The 14284-nt window shown below is 46.4% G+C and overlaps 2 long non-coding RNA genes across 2 annotated transcripts; one reads left to right on the top strand and one right to left on the bottom strand.

Moving 5' to 3' along the window:
- Positions 1–247: 247 nt before the first annotated feature.
- Positions 248–13745, top strand: LOC120713740. The gene is made up of 3 exons (XR_005691260.1): positions 248–1332; positions 13000–13115; positions 13393–13745. It is a non-coding gene; the product is annotated as an uncharacterized LOC120713740 (long non-coding RNA).
- LOC120713739 lies at positions 9250–10609 on the bottom strand. Its single transcript, XR_005691259.1, has 2 exons — positions 10267–10609; positions 9250–9360 (listed from the first exon to the last, which is right to left on the bottom strand). It is a non-coding gene; the product is annotated as an uncharacterized LOC120713739 (long non-coding RNA).
- Positions 13746–14284: the final 539 nt, after the last annotated feature.

Below are 14284 nucleotides of genomic sequence, written 5' to 3'. Positions count from 1 at the left end.
TGATCTCTGGATGCAGCCATTTCTGTTATGCCTGACAGGGTTTCTTCGTATTCGGCTCAAATTGCTATCACGCAACGCAGGAGAACAGACTCCAAGTGCACGGCAAATATCTGCAGCAGTGTGTACTTGGAAAGCAGGGCTGAAAACGCTGTGCCAGGAAAAAAGGGCCGTGAACTGTTGCCTATAATGCACTTCAGGAAAAGCTAAGCCATCATAATGGCGAGGCTTTCGTTTCCCGTCACCAGTCACACCCAGAATGATGCCATCTACCGCCCGTTCACGACGCTACTGACCATCACGTTGTTTCCTGTTGGGGGAGGTGTAACACCCGGTTATTAGCACATGGATCAAGCGCCAATTGCTGGTCAAAACACCATTAGCCATGGCCCACTCGTCATCCACCCTTCCATCCTTGCCCATCCCATTTCCCTGTTCGGCACAGGGCAAGGCATGGCCATCGGCCAGCTGCCTCCCCTCTCGAAGCTACTCTGCTGTGCTGTGCTGGCCGGCCGCACACCGCGCGCGCTGGGCCACGCCCGTCCCGCGCGCATGCCTCTAGCCAGACTGACTGTTAGCAAAGTAAGCAGGAGACTGAAGCAACCGGCCAGGAGCACGGCTTAAGAGTGAAGAAGCCCAACAGGAAGGTCCTCGGCCCAGAATGGGTGAACTGAGTAGTATATATATTAGCTGAGAGAGACGAGAGCAGGGATGTATGAACACTCAAACTATTCCCCAAGTAATTTGACCTCCTCCGATCCCAATTCCTGCTAGCCTGTCCCCAATTCTGTTCTTCCTTCCAATCCACGTTACCCTGCTGGCTCTTATATCTGGTATCAGAGACTAGATCCCTTGCGACCTGGATCTGCACCACCATTATACCCGTCTGCAGAAATCTCGCGGCGCTATGGATCCCAGTTTCAAGCTTCTGCTCGATGAGATGAAGAAGTTGGGGGGATCGATTCGCCCTTGTTGAAGCCCGCGTCGACAGTCTGGAGGGCTCCTTCCGCGACCAGTTCAAGGCTGTCGAGCAGTCCGCCTCCGATCTACAGGCGTGGCGGCCGGGAATTGATTCCTCCATCGCGGATCTCTCCTCCAAGCTCAGCGCCGTCGACGACCTCCACGACAAGCTGGGTTCCCTCTCCAGCAAGCTGGATCGAGTGGTTCTCGATCGTCTTCCACCGGGGGGCGGCATCCTGCCGAACCCCATGGCGGCTGCGACGACTACACCTGCCGGCAACCCGGCCGTCGGCCCCACTGGGCACTGCATCGAGAATCCATACCGGGAGCCTGGGTTTGGGTCGGTCACGACCATCTCCCACCTCCCGGTCACGGGTACGCCTCCCGATCCACCTCCCCTGACCTCTGATTCGCGTCAATTCAACACATACCGCTTCCAGAGTTCCTCGGGTCCTGCCATGTACACCGCCATGGGTCGCGTGCCCAAACTTCCCTTCCCCAAATTCACTGGTGCAAACCCTAAGCTATGGCAATCCCGTATTGAGAGTTACTTTGACATGTATGGGGTGGATCGTTCTATGTGGGTGCGTTTCGCGTCGATGAATTTCGACGCCGCCGCCGGCCGGTGGTTGCAGTCAATTGAGCGCAAAATCTCTTCCATGGACTGGTCCACATTTTGCCAACTAGTGCTAGACCGCTTTGGGCGCGATCAACATGAGTTGTTGATCCGCCAGCTTTTTCACATCAAGCAGACTTCATCTGTGGCAGATTATGTAGAACGCTTTGCTGAACTTGTCGACCAACTCTCAGCCTATACATCCAACACTAACCCACTATATTACACCTTGCGTTTTATTGACGGTCTCCGTGATGATATAAGATCCATTGTGCTTGTTCAGCGTCCACCAGACCTCGATTCTGCTTGTGTGTTGGCTGCATTGCAGGAAGAGGTGGCCGACTCATCCAGACGATGGGAATTTCGACGCCCGGACCCTCTGATTCCACCCAAGTCGAGTGCCAGAGGCCCACTACCTCTGCCAGCTCCTCCTCGGCCCGCCCCCCGTCACCAACTCCGGCCACGGATCGCCGTGGCGTCGAGTCTGCCCGTTCCTCGACATCTCCTGAAGCCAAGGCCGCTGCGCTCCGAGCCTACTGCCGCGCCATGGGCTTATGCCACAAATGCGGTGAGAAGTGGAATCGCGAGCATGTTTGTGCACCAACAGTTCAGTTACATGTTGTGCAGGAACTCCGGGAACTGTTTCAACTCGAAGATGATTCACCTGAATATCAAGTTACCAGCCCTGATGCATCAGAGGAACTGCTCTTGGCCATATCCAAAGCAGCTGTCAACGGCATTACTGCTTCTCGCACTGTCAAGTTCTCAGGTTCGATTCAGCATATTCCTGCCACAGTGCTACTCGATTCTGGTAGTTCCACTTCTTTTATCAGTTGTCAGTCGGCTGCTAAGCTGTCTGGGTTCCAGCCTCTACCACAGCCTGTTACTGTACAAATAGCAGGGGGAGGGTCTCTGACTTGTGATTCTGTGCTGCCCCAAGCTATCTGGTTCATTGGTGCCTTGGCTTTTCAGTCTGATCTCAAAGTTTTGCCACTTAAAGCTTATGATATTATTATTGGCATGGACTGGTTGGAAATATTTAGCCCAATGACAGTTGACTGGCAAGAAAAATGGCTTCATATTCCCTATGGTGATCAGTTTGTGGTGCTTCAAGGCGATAATTCTGATCCTCCGGAACAGGTGTTGGTTCAGCTGTGCTTGACGACCACCATTGACTCTGAGGATGATTCTGTGCTTTCGTCACCAGTGGAGATTCAGTTGCTGATTAATCAGTTTGCTCCACTCTTTGCTGAACCAACTTCTTTGCCCCCGTCCAGAGCTTGTGATCATGAGATTCCGCTTATTCCGGGCGCCAGGCCCGTGAACATCAGGCCTTACCGCTACCCCCCGGCCCTCCGTGACGAAATTGAAAAACAAGTTGCAGAAATGTTGGACAAAGGACTAATTCAGCCCAGTGCCAGTCTGTCCTCCTCCCCAGTGTTGCTTGTGAAAAAGAAAGATGGTTCCTATCGCTTTTGTGTGGACTTTCGTCATTTGAATGCCTTGACCCTGAAGTCTAAGTTCCCTGTTCCTGTCTTTTATCAGCTTATGGACGAGCTAGGCAAAGCATCTTGGTTTTCCAATTTGGATCTTCGGGCTGGGTTCCATCAGATTCTTCACAAGCCCGGCGAGGAGTACAAAACGGCGTTTCAAACTCATTTTGATCAGTACGAGTTCCGGGTAATGGCCTTCGGCCTCACCGGCGCACCCGGTTCATTCCAAGGTGCCATGAATGCTACTCTAGCTCCCGGGTTGCGCAAGTTCGTCATTGTGTTTTTTGACGACATCCTGGTATACAGCTGCACTTTTGAAGAGCATCTTGATCATCTACGCCAAGTGTTTGAATGGCTAGCTAACGACCAATGGAAGTTAAAGCTGTCTAAATGCAAATTTGCTCAGCGCTCTATTGCCTATCTCGGCCACATTATCAGCGAGCAGGGTGTCTCCACCGATGCAACCAAGGTACAGGCAGTGGTGGACTGGCCAACACCCTCTTGTGTTAAAGAATTGCGCAGTTTTTTGGGCCTCCCCGGGTACTATCGGAAGTTTGTCAAACACTTCGGTATCATTGCTCGCCCACTCAATAATCTCCTCAAGAAGAACACCATGTTTATTTGGACTTCTGATCATGATTCGTCATTCACAGCCCTCAAGTCAGCACTGTCCACAGCACCTGTATTATCTCTTCCAGATTTTTCATTGCCGTTCGCAATAGACTGATGCTTGCTTGAATGGTGTGGGAGCAGTATTAACACAAGGGCATCCGTTAGCATTCATTAGCAAGGCCCTCGGCCCGCGTAACATGGGGTTGTCGACCTATGAGAAGGAATACTTGGCTATTCTTGTTGCTGTGGACCAATGGCGCCATTACCTGCAGTATGGGGAATTTATAATATACACAGATCAGAAGAGCTTAATCCATTTGAATGAGCAGCGCTTGCACACTCCTTGGCATCAAAAGGTGTTCACAAAGCTTTTGGGGTTGCAATATCGCATTGTCTACAAGCAAGGCTTTGCAAACAGAGTTGCTGATGCTCTGTCTAGGAGACCATCTTCTGAATCAGTGGCAGCTCTGTCCACTTGCAAACCTCAGTGGCTCGATGCTCTAGTATCTTCTTATGCCCAAGAACCTATGGCTGCTGATCTGATCACTAAGCTATCCCTGCACCCTGATTCAGTACCGCATTACTCCCTATCCTCTGGCGTTCTTCGCTACAAAAACCGTGTGTGGCTCGGTTGTGACTCCAGTTTGCACAGTCAGGTTATTGCTGCTATGCACAGCTCGGCCCTTGGAGGACACTCCGGCTTTCCAGTAACATATAGTCGCCTCAAGCAGTACTTTGCATGGCCAAATATGAAGAAGTCTGTTCGCGAGTTCGTTCGTGCTTGTCAGGTGTGTCAGCAAGCTAAACCAGACAGAAACCGCTATCCTGGCCTGCTGCAGCCCTTGCCTGTACCGACCTCTGCGTGGGAGATGGTGTCATTAGACTTTGTGGAGGGTCTACCTAGATCTGGTCAGTTCAACTCCATCCTGGTTGTTGTCGATAAGTATTCCAAATTTGTCCATTTCATTCCACTACGACATCCGTTTTCAGTGCTGTCTGTCGCCAAGGTTTACATGGACCATGTTTACAAACTCCATGGCATGCCCACCTCCCTGATTTTAGACCACGACTGTATCTTCACCAGTAACCTTTGGCGCGAGCTATTTGGGCTTGCCGGAGTACAGTTGCGCATGAGCTCCGCATACCACCCTCAGACTGACGGGCAAACCGAATGGGTCAATCAATGTATGGAAACTTATCTCCGGTGTTTCGTTCATGCATGCCCCACCAAATGGTCGTCTTGGCTTTCATTGGCAGAATTTTGGTACAACACAAGCTCGCATTCCGCGCTGGGCAGGTCCCCTTTTGAGGTTTTGTACAGTCATGCACCCAGGCACTTTGGTCTTGATTCAGCCTCTGCTTGTGCTGCCCCAGACCTTTCTTCTTGGCTGCACGAGCGGGAGGTGATGCAGAGCTTAATTCAACAGCATTTACTCCGTGCCCAAGACCGCATGAAGCGTCAAGCTGACAAGCGGCGCTTTGAGCGCATGTTCCAGGTGGGCGACCGTGTGTTTCTCAAGATGCAGCCATATGTGCAGTCGTCCCTTGCTCCCAAGGCTTGTCAAAAGTTGGCTTTCAAATACTTCGGTCCATTCAACATCCTGGAGCGTATCGGTTCGGTGGCTTACAAGCTCGAATTGCCGCCATCTACGTCAATTCACCCTGTTTTTCATGTGTCGCAGCTCAAACAGGTCATCGGTGATCAACTGGTTTCTGCACTTCCCAGCGACCACTCTGTCTTCGCCTTTCCCGAGCGCGTACTGCAACGGCGTGTCGCAGCTGGTGATCGGCCGGTACTCCAAGGGCTGATCAAGTGGTCCGGTATGCCTGCATCGCTCGCTACCTGGGAAGCCCTGGAGGCTCTTCGTCAACATTTTCCACTGGCTCCGACTTGGGGACAAGTCGATTCCCAAGAGGAGGGGGGTGTTGGCAGCACAAGTAACCAGGAGACTGAAGCAACCGGCCAGGAGCACGGCCCAAGAGTGAAGAAGCCCAACAGGAAGGTCCTCGGCCCAGAATGGGTGAACTTAGTATATGTATTAGCTGAGAGAGAGACGAGAGCAGGGATGTATGAACACTCAAACTATTCCCCAAGTAATCTGACCTCCTCCGATCCCAATTCCTGCTAGCCTGTCCCCAATTCTGTTCTTCCTTCCAATCCCCGTTACCCTGCTGGCTCTTACACTGACGTGCTCCATTTCTCCTCTCATTGCCACACTGCGCCACACTGCTCTGCTCTGCTTCGCTCTCGCGCACGTGCCGGCCGAGCCTGCCTGCGCCGCCCGCCTGCGCCGCGCCGGCCCTGCCGGCCACGCGGGTCGCGCGCCCCAGCTCTGCCTGGCCCTACTAGCTGCTGCATCGGCTCGCCCCACCGCCGTCTCGCCTCGCCGCCGCCCGCCATGGCCGCCGCCCGCTCCTCCACGCCGAGCACCCACCACCGGCCGTCCCCGACTCCACCGAACACCTCCCAAGGTAGCCCGTGGCTCCCTCTTGCTTCTCCCCCACCTAGCCCTCGCCGGCCTAACCGGTCTGACTGGTGGGCGCCCTTTTATTCATTTGACGAAAACTTGTAGATTGACTAACAAATTAAGGAAAAATGGTAAAAATACCAAACTAGTTTTTTTAGATTGGTTGCATCTATATCTATAGGGAAAAATATTTATTCTTGTAAAGTGTCCTTTTTGACCCCTGTTAGAATTTAAATTGTGCTTAAGCTGGTTTAATTAGTTCATGCCAATATGTTAGTCCAAAAATTGTAAAGTTTGAGCAGTAGCTTATTTTAAGGATGTGTAGTTCACCGTAAGAGTCACAAGCCCAGAAAACATCGTTAGTGTGTTATTCAATTATTCACGTGCCAGTGTAATTCTTTTCTTTAAATTCACTTATAGTCTGAGTATAATTAGGAGTCTTGTAGCTTTTCGATTTGCAAACCTAGGTTGTGACTCGGCCAGCCGACTGTAACCGGTCTAACCGGTTGAGCCGGCCGGTCTGACCGGTCGTGTACTTTTATAATGGTCAGTAACCCAATATCCGGATTATCCGGACATATATCCGGATTATCCGGATATGCGCAGCACCAGAATGTACTCATGATTTACTTTAGCGAGTTATTTTACTTATGGAAAATCTGGCTAACTTGTATTAAAACTATATTGCTAGGTTTAAGGCTAATATAATTCTCTTGTGAATAAAACCCTATAAAGATTCTATAAAATAGGTCAGGGGTATCTAGGTACATTGGACTCTGTTTTCCACCACTTTGTTCTCTATGTCTGTATTTCTATAATTTGTGGTTATATTTGTTAATCGATCAACGGTATTCTAGGTGCATTTAGAGTTATGCATTGTGTCAGTTAACATTTTATGCCTATACACGTAGAATCTTTAGCTAAAGATGTCATTCATAAATTGATCGTGAAAATCTGGCCATGGCTCCTGTGCTGGTCATGGTCCGACCAGCCGGTCTGACCGGTGTAGGGACCGGTCTGACCGGTTTGGTATACCGGTCTGACCGGTAGTATTAGGGCTGGCAGTCGTAATTGTAGGTAAATCGTAGCGTTTATACTCGGTCGATAGTTACTTTGTGATTGTAAAATTTTATTTTTGTTACTTATTTTATGTGCATTTAATTGGCATATCATATGCATACATGTAGAGCTCGCAGCGAGAATGACGTCTACGAATGGATCGCGAAACCCCGGATCGGAGCAGAAAGATTGAGAGGAAATTCGTGAAGACCCGGCCTAATGGTCGGAAGGGCCCAAGGCCTTGCTAGAATTAACACTAACTTAGTGTTACCCTCAGGCAAGGCCGGTGCATAACCTACTATTTTAAATTATAAATTATTATAGTGTATTACTTGTGCATTACGTTTTTAGGAGTTGTCTGGAACCTTAGTTGTATGATCCCTAGGTTCCCTTGGTCTTATACTAGTATGGATAGGTCGATAGCACTGCTATGCTTAAATAAGTCTCGGTAGAAGTCGAGTGATTTTCTGACACTCGCGAGCTATAGGGCAAAAATCGAGTAATTTTCGGTTACTCGCGAGATTTATAGTTATCTTTATATTCCAGTATATGAGATATGAAATGCAATATGGAATGAATGGAAATTTGAGACCGGACGGGGGAATGATGATGAGATATAGGTATGGTAATATGACAAGGTTTTGGTGTCTTAACCTCGTCTGTGTCGATTGAGGACCGTACCGTTGTTGGCCCTACTGATCATGTTTGAACTGTACTAACCGCATGCCGTGTGGCAGAACCACCCGACATAAACCGGCTTAAGTGCGCTAACCATCACCGAAACGACAACCAGGGTTAACACGCACTTAAAACGGAGTAATCCGGCAGTGCTGTCGGGTAAAATCCCGATTAAACCACTTGAAACAGGATCGACAAAGCAGTTCAGAGAATACAACATTCCGCAAATTTTACAGTACAAAGTCTGAAAATGAATTATTATCACAAACCGAATTTGAATTTATAAAAAAAATTAATAGAGTTCAAGTGCAGCAGAAAAATACACAATAGTCTAGCGACGGAACAAGATGTCATGATGAAGCCCGTACATGACATCCATCCTATCTTCAAATGTACCACCTAAAAAAACAAAACCACAAGTAAGACTGAGTATACTAATACTCAGCAAGGCTTACCCGACTAAGGGTATACTTAGCCCTTAATCTAGACATGCAAGGCTTTTGACTTGAGGGGTTTGTTTTGCCGAAAAACAGTAAAGAGTAGATCCTTAATTGCAGGTTTTAGCTTTCAGGTTCTAGTTCAATTAACCATTCAGGTGAGCATCTATCCAATAGCATACATGGTGAAAATAATTATCTTTTATCATCCAACCAGCCAAATTCATCATCATCATCTTGCACTTCTTACTCTATGTGGCAAAAGGGTTAAGCAGTCTCATTGTCCGTGAGCGGCGGAACGATTCGAATCGATTTTGTTAACCTGGCCAGGCAGACCTAAACACATGTCACGTGGTTACTCCTAGAGTCACACGTGCAACTTTTCCTTTCAATTCCCGCTTCACGGAACAGGCCCACCGCCCTCGACTACAGAGCCCGGCTCTGCACCCGTCATCCCAGATGAGACCAAAGTCAAGACAGTGGGGAGGTATGTTCCGGCCTCGGTTCAATCAAGTACTTAAGCTTACCGATTACCATATTCTCGGCATGTGTCTAGTACGTTCAAACGATTAACCACCACTACCACACACTGCGGACTTAGCATTTTCTGCACTAAACATACGGGGTCTCATCCAGAAACATAGTACCCTGACCCCGCCCGTAGACCTTATATTCTGCAGTATGTAGTAGAGAACCTATCATCTCGCGAGTGGCAGGAAACCACTCGACTTTTACCGGTCCTAATTAGCAGGGCATCTACTCGCACTTAACTTCTAATAACCAGTACCTGGGTACCTAGGATCATGCATCTAAGGTTCCAGTCAACTCCTGTAAATGTAAATGCACAGATACATAATAGGAACATAATTTGAATAGCATTTAAAATACTGTGATTGATGCACCGGGGCTTGCCTTTTTGCTGAGCGGGGTTAGTATTTCTCTCGGCCTTGGGCCGGATCTTCACAAGTTCCTTCCTCGGCTTGCTTCGCTAGCTCCTAGCTTCATGACCAAATTTATAGACGACGTCCTTGCTACGATTTCTACATGAATGCACAAGCGATGCAAGTGAGCGAAACAATTTAAGATTTTTGACCGGACCGTCGAGTATGCAAACAAGCTAATTACACAAAAATAGGTAGCACAGCGTGGCATGTGGACTACAAGAAATAATTTCAACATCTTAGTGGCACAATTATTTAGTGCAGATTAATTAGGCACATGCACATCCCACCTGGAGGCTGGAGCATCAGCTAACTTTGGATATGAGGTAAATTGAGGAGGTAATAACAATTTAAATACAGCTAAGAGCATTTGGCCTTGCCTAAACATACTACCAAATATTTTTCCTCTTCGATACAGATCTAAGTAGACACACAGAATTGGCTTTGCTAAATGTTGGCATTTTATGAACTATTGGTGAATGAAAAATAAAATAAATAAAATAAAAACTCAACTACTATTTAGTGAACACTATCAGTTAAAAGTTATTCCATGAGTCAAGCAGATTTTATCTGTACAACGTTATCATATAAAGTCATGACAAAAGCTGATCATATTTTGATAGATTATGCTTCAAGGGAGCTAACATGATTGATCTCACAGGACTTCAAGCAACAGAGAATTAACCATTTATTTAACAATTTATTCATCACACAGATAAACCACAAACAAAAGGACAAACATTTCATGAGAAACTATATATGCATAAATTAAGGAATAACGATACAAAGCTATGACAGCTGGTTTCGTGATTTTAGAATTACCAATATTTTTCTAGGAATTTCACAGAATCAAACACGCACAAGTATTGCTACCAAAGAGACTAACTAGCTTCTACTATCCATCCTTTCACCAAAGCGTGCATACAAACATAGTGCTAGACCTGCACCTGCTGCTTCGGTCACGCCACCCAAGGAACTGTCATGGGGATAGTCGAAGGGGCTCACCACGGTTCGGTTTGCTGCGTTGGAAAGCGAAGACGGAGGCCGGCAATGGGTCGCCGGCGGTGAGGTGGGCTTGGCGACGACAGCGACCCACGGCCGCGAGATTTGAAATTCTCGGCACGGGATTCGTTGGGGCTCAACAAGGCTTAGCTGAGAAGGGAGCCAGAGACGTGTATGTTCCAGGGGTGAGAGGGATTTGGGTTTGATGGTTTGTGGCCGGAGTATTTTGGGCGGCGGTGATCCCTCTGCTCGTTCTTGCACAGAAGGAGAAGAAAATGAGAGTAGAGAGAGATAGCTGCAGGTGCTGCTTCGGTGGAAGAGAAATCAGACGAGAGGGACGCTTAGGCTTCCTCCAACGGGGCACCGTAAAGCGTCCCCCACCCTACGTAGGGGGGCTTTGGTGGGGGAGCGAGCAGTCCAACGGCTCCCCCCACAGCTCCCCCTATATACGGGGGAAGTTAAAACTCCCTCTATATATAGAGTGAGTTTCAACTCTTCCTATATCTCTAATCACACCGTTTCTTCATGATATTAATCTCGTTTGAGCCACGTAACATAATGATAATGCGTATTATGACAGTACAAATATTGTATGATTTTTTAAATTCAAAAACGATAAATAAATAGTTAGTTAATGAGTGATAGTATATAGAGGGAATAGATATGGGGGGAATTGTTGGAGAGGAGTTATAGGGGGAGGAATCTTTTGGAGGGAGGTAGTAAAATATAGTAAATAGTACGTTTGGGGGGAGTTGGATGGGGGGAATGGTTGGAGATAGCCTTAGGCTGCTGTTGACTTGCGATGGAAAATAGAAGAGCAAGTGCTGGTTTGCTTCTCGATGAAGAAAGAGCAAAAGAGAGAAGGGCCGTGTTTGGTTTATTTCCATGAAATACTGTAGTATTTTGACCACTAATTTAGAGTACTAAATGAAGTCTAATTACAAAATCATCTCCACAACCCCTGTAAATCGCGAGATGAATCTAATGAGGCATTTGACCGCGCAATTAGAGAATGGTTACTGTAGTATCACTGTAGCAAAGCATCAATTAATTACCGCTATTGGATTCGTCTCGAAAAATTACGCACATCCCTAAAAAAGTTTTACAAATAGACTTTATTTAGTACTCCATGCGTACGAGATTTTTTTCTCAAAAAACGTGCGCAAAAAATTTCACATGTAACCAAACAATGCCAAGAGTGAAGGGAGCAGAGCAGACAAGGCCGAGCGGCTTGAATGCTGGAGCAGGCAGCACAGGGATCTCATGTGGCTGGGCTCAGTCGACCAGTGGACTGCGGCCCGGGAGCAGCTAAAAGTTAACCAAAAATTACTTTAAATTCACCATATTGTATCCAGTATTTAAATAAATAACAGGAGCTACCGTTGCTTAATGAAAACTTGAGTTATTTCACAAGGTTGGATTTGCACACTAAGCAACAAGTGAATGAGTTTAAACAAATGAAATGCCATGACGCTCAATTATGATCTAATGAGGTTCATGATGAGTTGATGACTAAGATTAACACCGGAGGTGTTACAGCTCTCCCTTTGACATCAACTAGACTTTAGTTTACCATGATGTTAGTGATATGTCAATTCAATTTCAGATGCAAACTTGGCCCTGTTTGGTTGTAGGGTGAAAAAAAATTTCACCCTACTTTGACCACTGATTACGAGTATTAAATAAAGTCTAATTACAAAACCACCTCCACAACCCCCCGTGTAAATCGCGAGACGAATTTAATGAGGCATTTGACCGCGTGATTAGAGGATGATTACTGTAGCATTACTGTAGCAAATCATCAATTAATTACCGTCATTAGATTCATCGCGAAAAGTTACACCCGTCCCTGAAAATGTTTTGTAAATAGACTTTATTTAGTACTCCATGCATACGAGATTCTCTTCTCGAAAAACGTGCCCGAAATTAACCAAACACGGCCCTTGTATCATTTTAGAAATTATTTAAGTTTTCTCTCCTGTTTTCAAATGCACACAGACACACATACACATAAACATTCATGCACACACATGCATTAATTCAAGGTTTCCTATTTAATGATGCATGATTTGGTGCTAATTACCCTGAATTGGCTATTTAAAAATATAAGCCGTCACATGCCGGGAGTAGGAGGTAGTCGAAACCGGTAAGCCGAGTACTGCCTCACTTCGAAAGTACATGACTCCTTCCCACCCCTTAGGGCGAGTCGAGTAGTCGCGGAGAATTGGGATGCATGTATTTACTTTTGGTGGTCTCTCGTTGAGCTCGGCTAACTATACGCTGGTGGGGCGGTCCTGTAGTTCGAGGCGGGGAGGGGAATGGTTGGCTCGTATAGTTCGACGGGGCAAATGTGTGCCGTGTTGGTTAGGCCCACCTTGCAAGGTTAAATCGGATCGATTCGCCGTCAGTCGCTCTCGGACATGAGTACCTTGATCTCCGAGTCACATCGTAGTAAGGAAATAAAACAAAACGAGTTGATAAATATTGATGTTATCTAATTAATTATGTTTCCACCTTGGTTGCTATAGATATGCAAATTATAGATGTTTAGCCAATTTATTGTTATAATTTGGAGCTAAAATTTTGAAGTTAAGGATCTATTTTAGATGCTTTTTGGCAAAACAAACTCAACAGCCAAAAGCCTTGCATGTCTAATAATAGGCTAAGTATACCCTTAGTCGGGTAAGTCTTGCTGAGTATTAGTATACTCAGGGTTTGTTGTTTATCCTATTTCAGGTATAGGAGCTAACCCGGATTCACATCGGTGGGCTCGATGTGACGTCCTCACGTCTCTATAGTTATCGTTTCATTTCATTTTATTTCAGTTGGTTTCTAATGAAAATCTTCCTCAGGTTAGACTCTCTCTACCGCTGCTATTATCTATTATGTGAACTTTAATTTGTAAAAGTCATTTTGTAAATACCTTAAAATTGTTTACTATTTTGTAAAATTGTATCATGCTGGTACCATCTGCGCTCGCCGTCGCGCGAGACTTCTGGTGTGTTTCGATCGGCCTGTGGGTTGGAAACAGGCTGTCAGATTGCACTTAATTAAGCTAATGCGCCTGATGCGTTCAAATGATGGTCATTACGTTTAATTAAGCCGTTTAACTTGGCGGTTGTGTCACAGGAGGATCTCTATTCTGGGCGCTACAAAGCTGCATGTGTGGATCCTGGAATTGCCTGTGGTCAGATCAGATGTGTGTTTCGATCGGGGTCTTCTGCAACAGTCTTTTGGTACGTGCAGCGTATAGGAGCACAGTGTGTTGGGTGTGGCTCCACTCTAGTTGCAGAAGAAGAGCATACTCTGAGAGCAATGTTTTGAAGGAAGTTTGGTGATCCATGTGGCCTGAGGTTGCACAAAAAGATGATGACACTAGTGGTGCTAGTTCATCAATAGGTGGTGTGAACCTTCTACACATGCCGCATAAACTGGGGGCATTTCCGTTTACTTTCAACCTTAATCTATCTCAGAATTTGAGCTTTCAATTCATCAAAGACAAAATGGAGATCAACCACAACTCGAACCTTTGAATTTTTAACTTCGAGCATGCACTTTAGCTGATACCCTGTAAATTTAAATTTGATCCATAACCTTTTATTGGATACTATAACAAGACTTCCAATTTTCAACTAGGGTGGAAACTGAACAAAAAAAAATCTAATATGATGAATATGTAAAATGCGGTACCGAATTGAACAGATAATCCAGGCAAATTGTTTTGGATGCTTCAAGTATTACGAGCAAATTAAATGCCCTCCATGTTTGAGGCTCCAACAAACAGCTCATCACACGTTGCTTGATTGATTACAATGGCCAACAATGTTTTTAGCTCAGCAGGTGGCATTATTATTAGTGAATAGAGAGAGGTTAACGACGGAGGGAAGTGGCTTTTTGCAGAGGAAGGGGGCCATTGGAGTCAAGTCCATGCATTTGTCTTCATGCAGTGCAAAGAGCAACAGCTGCCCATTTAACAGCACCACTACGAAAAAGCAATCAAATGAATAGATTAATTCACAGG

Source organism: Panicum virgatum, chromosome 6K, assembly GCF_016808335.1.
Source record: "Panicum virgatum strain AP13 chromosome 6K, P.virgatum_v5, whole genome shotgun sequence".
NCBI classification, from domain to species: Eukaryota; Viridiplantae; Streptophyta; class Magnoliopsida; order Poales; family Poaceae; genus Panicum; species Panicum virgatum.
The sequence above is the reverse complement of the archived record's forward strand: the minus strand, read 5'-3'. Positions and strand labels throughout refer to the sequence as shown.